We start from the raw sequence: 6435 nt of genomic DNA, 5'->3' as shown, positions 1-6435 counted from the left end.
GTGCCCCCAAACACAGAATAAAACAAAAGAAAGAAAACAAAAAGAATCCCTAGCATCTTTATGGTTTCTGCCCCCCATGGGGGGGTAGAAGAGCTGGAAACAATTAGGCCAATCTGCCCCCAAAGGGGGCGGAAATGACATAGATTATATTGTCCCCTTTGGGGGGGCGGGCCACCATTGCCCAAGGGGCCACACCCCACACAAAGCACACACTTGCACACACACACGATCCCTGGCGCAAAGTGGATTCTGCCCCTCTTGGGGGCAGATCAGCTGAAAAAAAATAGACCGATCGAACTGCCCAATAGTGCTTTTTGCCCCTTGGAGCGACCCTTGCCCAAGGGGGTGCACCCCAAACACAGAAAAAACAAAAGAAAGAAAAAAACCCTGGTGTCTTCATGGTTTCTGCCCCCCCTGTGGGCAGAAGGGTCTAACAAAAATAGGCCAATCTGCCCCCAAAGGGGGCAGAAATGGCCTAGATTATATTGCCCCATTTGAGGGGTGACCCTTGCCCAGGGGGCCACCCCACCACACAAAGCACACACATGATCCCTGGCGCTAAGTGGATTCAGCCCCTCTTTGGGGGCAGATGGGCCTAAAAGAAATAGGCTGATCTGCCTTTAAGGGAGGCAGAACTGCCCAATAGTGCTTTTTGCCCCCTGGGGGTGACCCTTGCCCAAAGGGCCGCCCCCCAACACAAAACAATCAGCCACAAAAACAATCCCTGGTTTCTAGTGCCTTTTTGCCCCCTTTGGGGGCAGATCGGCCTAAAACTAAAAGGCTGACCTGCCCCCAAGGGGGGCAGAAACGGCGATAAATATAAAGTCCCCCCAAGGGGAGCGACCCTTGCCCAAGGGGTCGCTCCCCCACACTGTAAACACACACACACGCATACACACACCAATTCCCTGGTGTCTAGTGGGTATTCCTGTTGCCCGATCGCGACGGAATGCTGAAAACACTTTCCTTTCCCCCGATGCCTCTTTTACAGTAATCCCCCCTGCCCGGAGGAAAAACTCACCTCCGTTCTGTTGAACGCGCTGGAAGGAAATGACTTCCAGTGCGTCACTGACATCATTGGGGGGAGGGTGGAAGGGGAAGCAATTCTCCTTCCAACCCTGACCTGGGAGGTTGGGGGGCGGCCCTCGGGGGGAGCACTAGCGTTTCCCCCGAGGGCCGGTACATGGACATAATAGTTACGTCCGTGGCGCCTGAGAGGCGCAGCCATGGATATAACCATTACGTCCATGGCGAACAAGGGGTTAAAGGGCAAAGAAGTGCAGATCTTAAACTGAGAGCAGGACAGGTGTGAATTCACAGCAGGGATAAACCTGCTGTTATCACATGACAAATAAACAATAGGGGTACCCAGCAACACTACCACAAAAACAAAAGACAGATAAGGGTCCATCACATGGCAATTAAAATACAGAGGCAGGGATTCAAAAGAATGATGATGCCTTCCAGTGGATAAATATGTGGTTTTGGTGGGGCCCTGAAATAAACATTTAAAAAGTGGTTTTATTTTCTTTGATTTGTGAGACCAATTACAATGTGCAGCACTATTTAAATAAACTAACTGAACAAAAGAAAGATTGCATTCTTACACCCAGTAAAAACGTAGTCTATCAATCATTCAATTTCATACTTGTGATATGCAGCTTTAGGCAGGAGGGCATATGTGCACTACTGAGCTCCCTGCGATCATCTATGTGTAACTGCAGCAGTTTTGAATCCACACAGGGTTATCTTATCAATTACATCAGTCTTCATGGCAAGAAGCCTGTTAACAAATAAATGCTGCCTCAGAGAACACTGTTTGTTCTGTTTTTCTATTCTTTATTCTTTCTTTCTTTTGTCCCTTTCCTTTTTCTTTATTTCTATTTTCTTCTTATGCTTTTCTTTTTTTTCCCCTCATTGACCTCAGACTCCAGGCCTTCTCCGAACCATATCATGTCACTCCATCTCACTTGCAGAGCTGACCATGACCAGGGAGGCAGAATCTCTCTCACTTAGCCCCGTTAGGGGAGCTATGTTACTACTGCAGCTAAAAAGCAGAAGTAAGGTGTAATCATTGGACAGTATATTGCCTCCGAGACCTAGTTACCTCTACTGCCCTGTGTACACTGTTATTTCCCCATCCACTCCACCAAAGGTAGCCAAAATGTCTTCCTTTTAGTAACAACACCAGCCGTATCCATTTTCAAAGAGTAAAAGAGTGCATCATTCCAATCTGCATGCATTGGAGATGTCTCTCCTACCCGTTTTTGGCAAATTTCCCTTCTGGGCAAAATTATAGAATAGAAAAGCAGGTTCCTTGTATCCCTACTCCACTATTTAGACCCTTCCGTTATCCCAAATATAATCAAAGAGAGGCTTACCTTAATATCTAGCCCCAATATACTCGAAACAGTCTTACACACTTCTTCCCAAAATGGGTGAATTGCTGGACACTCCATAAACATATGGATATTTGTTGCACTCTGTAGACCACATTGTGTGCATTTAACCACTCCCCCTTCATCATTTTTGAGAGTTTATAGGGTGACAGGTAGGCTCTGTGAATGGAAAAAATATGATTTCTCCTTAATGGAGCAGGTTTTGCCACATCAAGTAAAGTGCACATTGATACTTGCCACAAATTTTGTAGCTGCTCCCTTGGCATGCATCCTCCCCAAAGATTCTCTGCCAGCTTAAAGTCACCATCCAGAATGTCTAAAATTTCCCAGTACCAAATCGACACCTCCTTGACACTTGGGTGGTCTCTAAGTAATTTTTCCTCCTGATGATTCATTGATCCCGGATTTGCATGAATGCTCTGTGACCAACCTTTCAACTGATTGTACTTTAATCTGGACAATTTCCCCCCTGTTTCTTTGTTTAGCTTGTCCCAGGGGAGTAGGATTCCATCCCTAAAGAGATCACTCCAATATTCCATGCTTGCCCTCCTAAGTGGAATGGCTAACATATCTTCAAGGCACTCAGGGGTACCTGGATAATCCCAAATGGGGGCCCAAAGACAGTAATATTCTGCTTTCATTGCTCGTCTTATTTTATACTAAACCTTTGCATATCCTGAAATACTTTCAGTTTTACCTATTTGAAAAAATCTGGGTCACCAAATTTGAATAGAAAATATTTTGTTGCCTCTTTTACATTGCCTACCATAGCCTTCAACATACACCCGATCTCTGAGAAGTCTGGGGAGGAGAAAAGCATCCTGGTGTTCAGAAGGTGGAATGCCCATGCATAATATTGCAGGTCTGAGAGAGCGAGCCACCCTTCTCTCTCCTACTATGCAACTTTTTCCACAAGATTTTGGGGCCTTTATACACCCATGTGAACTAATTTTTGGCTTGTTGAAGCTTCTCTACGTGTGCTTTATTCATTTGTAATGGGATAGAGTTAAATATAAAGTTGAACTTGGGCAGGATCACCATTTTCACCAAACTGATTTTCCCAAGTATTGTCAGGGGAAGATGACCCGATCCCTGCATTAACTTGCTGCACTCATCCAGGACTTTTTTAAGATTCACCACTAGGATCTGTTTGATGTCCTGCACAATCTTTAGGCCTAGATGTTTCATTTCACTTTTAATTTGCAAGTGATCCCTCTTCTGATTCCAGACCATTATATCCGTTTTCCCAGCATTGACATGGTATCCATACACTTTACCAAAGTTTGTTACTATACTCAGCACTGCAGGAGATGCAGGTCAGCAGTGTAAACCATAAAATCATCCACATGCTTTTCTTTTGTTTTTATTTGTATCTTTCTTGCTTCTCCTTTCTCACTCTCTTTTCTGACTCTTCCTCTCCGTTCCTTGTTTATTTGACTCTTTTCTTTCTCTCCTTTGCTACTTTTTTACTTCCTTTACTTTATTCTTACTTTCTCTTTTTTGTTGCTTCCTTCTTTTTCTTTCCCTTTCTTTCCTCCTTTCTTTCCTTTCCTTCCAGTCTTCATAACATCGTTCAGTTTCTACACTTGCATTCTTCCTTCTTTCAGTACTTGTTTGATTTCTTTCATTACTTTTTACCCTTCCTGCTTTCTTTTCTTTCTCATTCCTTTCTCTCCTTGCATCCTTGCTATCCATCCATACTTTACCCCATTTATTATTTCTGTTGTCACTATCAATCTTTCCTTCCTCTATTTTCCTTCCTTTCCTTACATCTTCCCTTTCTTCCTTCTTCCATGCTTTATTTCTGTTGTTTTTCGTTCTGTACTTTTCTCCTCTCACATTCTGTTTCTTCCTTTCATTTCCTCCTCTTCTCCTTTCGTTATCCTTTATTTTTTTCTTCGACTGCTTCTTTTTATCTTTTTTTCTCCTTCCCCCTTCTTTCTCTCCGTCCTCTGCCTCTCTTCTTCTTTCTTGAGAAGTACCAAACTTCCTAAATTAATCAAACATTATTTTGTCCTTCATCATTGGCTCATGGGTTTTCCAATGGGCTTGAGGATGGGACAGAAGTATGTAGAAATGTTTACTTGTAGCGCACTAAGAAATCTTTGTTCACCTTTCAGAATCTCCTAGGGTCTATTAAACCCTTGCCTATGAAACCTATACCATTCCTGCCACCACTAATTCTTAATCTTGAGTCATTAATGTTTGGCCTGTTTCTGGTCAACAAGCAATGCACTATAGTGCAATTAGCTAGATGAGTATGGTATTCTGGGTCTAGCGTATATAACAGAAGCACTGTAATTCAATTTATTGCATGAAAGAAACCACAAACACCAGTGAAACACTCACCTCCGAGAGATAATTCACAAGTAAGAACAAAGGGGTAAAACGGTTTTTGGAGTCCCCACAAGTTAACCTTCCACATATAGCTGTTATAGCATTGGCGCTGTGTGTCAACTGCATCAGGACTGAGTGCTCTAAAAGAGCAGAGGTTACATTGCTTGTCCTTTATGTAGCCTTATCTATTTCATATTAGCTCAGAATAATTTTAATTGAGCAGATATAGCTCTGACTATTGAAAAGAAAAGGTTGAAGGCAGCTATTCTAGACTATTTGGTTGCAGAAACTATGCTAAAGGCTACAGCGCTTAGCAGTGGGATCATGCGACGTACAGAGGATGCCCTAACAAACCTGCCTCATGAGCCCAAATCTCAGCTGCACTGTGGCGCCATGCATCTTTAACATCTATGCCAGAGGCACCTGCTTTTCCATCTGTGGCAATTCATTCTTTGGTGCCTACTCGGGGATCCCATGGCAGCACTGTAGCAGCCTGGGGACCATCTTTCATGTGGTTTGTGTGCCACCCTGATTGCCAATATGAAATTTCCAACATTTTGATTTCATTGTCTTCCTGCTGTTGTCTGTTTCTGCAATTGTGATTGGGACATTTCTGAGTTTTTCATTCACCATGGTGGATTGGCCCTGTGCGGCTGCAGAGTGCATGATTTTGCTGGAGTTTGTCCAATTGGTTGCTATATAAATCCGGGAGCTGCAGTGACTCACAGTCTTTTCCATTTGTTGGCATTTAGTTTCACTCCTTGAGCAGATTGTAGAGCACTTACTATTTGCTCTCACCAGGCTGTTTCTGCTCCTGTCTTGTGGATCAACATTAAATTAAGCCCTTTGTGACAAATATGCCCTATTAACTGCCTGATATAAGCATTAAAGAAAAGGAGCAACAACACCAAACCTTGAGAAACCTCACAGGTGATGGGCAGAGATGCAGGGATAAAGTAAGAAAGTCTCACTTGGATTCTCCCTGTGTTTTTTCCAGGGTAATGTGGTTTGAAGGTAGCACCAGATAATAATGTTAATTTTGTGATAATAATGGTCGCTTAGGAGTATTCATTGGTTTAAATCTGTAATTTAGAGTGGTAAGTCTAATTTTTCCAAAGGGGGAAATAATGGCATGGCCCATCCATTGACTCATTTTCCTTCCTTCTGCAACCCAGTATGCAGCAGTGTGTTGGCAACCCAGTCTTCTCAAACTAAGATTACTCCTATTTATCCAAAGCTTCTTTTCATTGTTTCTGTTTTAGACCCATATAATCTACTAAATGTCAGTTTGATACTTTTAACATTCTTTCTAGAGTACTCTGCTGCACTACTACTGAACGTTCCTCTCAGGAAGCCTTAATTCATGTTTTGTTTGTCTCATACAAGCTCCTTACGACATATGTAAATATTTTACAGTATTTAAGTTGTGACAGTTAATTTTCATGCACAAACGTCAAATATTGTAACAAAGGTTATTCTCTCATGTACTACCCAAAGGCTAGCAGGAGGCAAAAAAGTGTAAATGGAAGAATACTGGACTCGTTTAGCTGTGTTTACTTTCCTATCCTGCCAATGCCTTTGCGAACTACGAGACCAGTCGTAGCAATGGCAGTGCCAGGGGTATGAAATGGCAAGCGACATGTAGCAGCGTCTACTATGGTTACATCTGATCGACGTCAATGTGTGATGTGAGGGCACC

The sequence above is a fragment of the Pleurodeles waltl genome, chromosome 4_2 (genome assembly GCF_031143425.1).
Source record: "Pleurodeles waltl isolate 20211129_DDA chromosome 4_2, aPleWal1.hap1.20221129, whole genome shotgun sequence".
Lineage (NCBI taxonomy): Eukaryota > Metazoa > Chordata > Amphibia > Caudata > Salamandridae > Pleurodeles > Pleurodeles waltl.
This window is presented reverse-complemented; position numbering follows the sequence as displayed.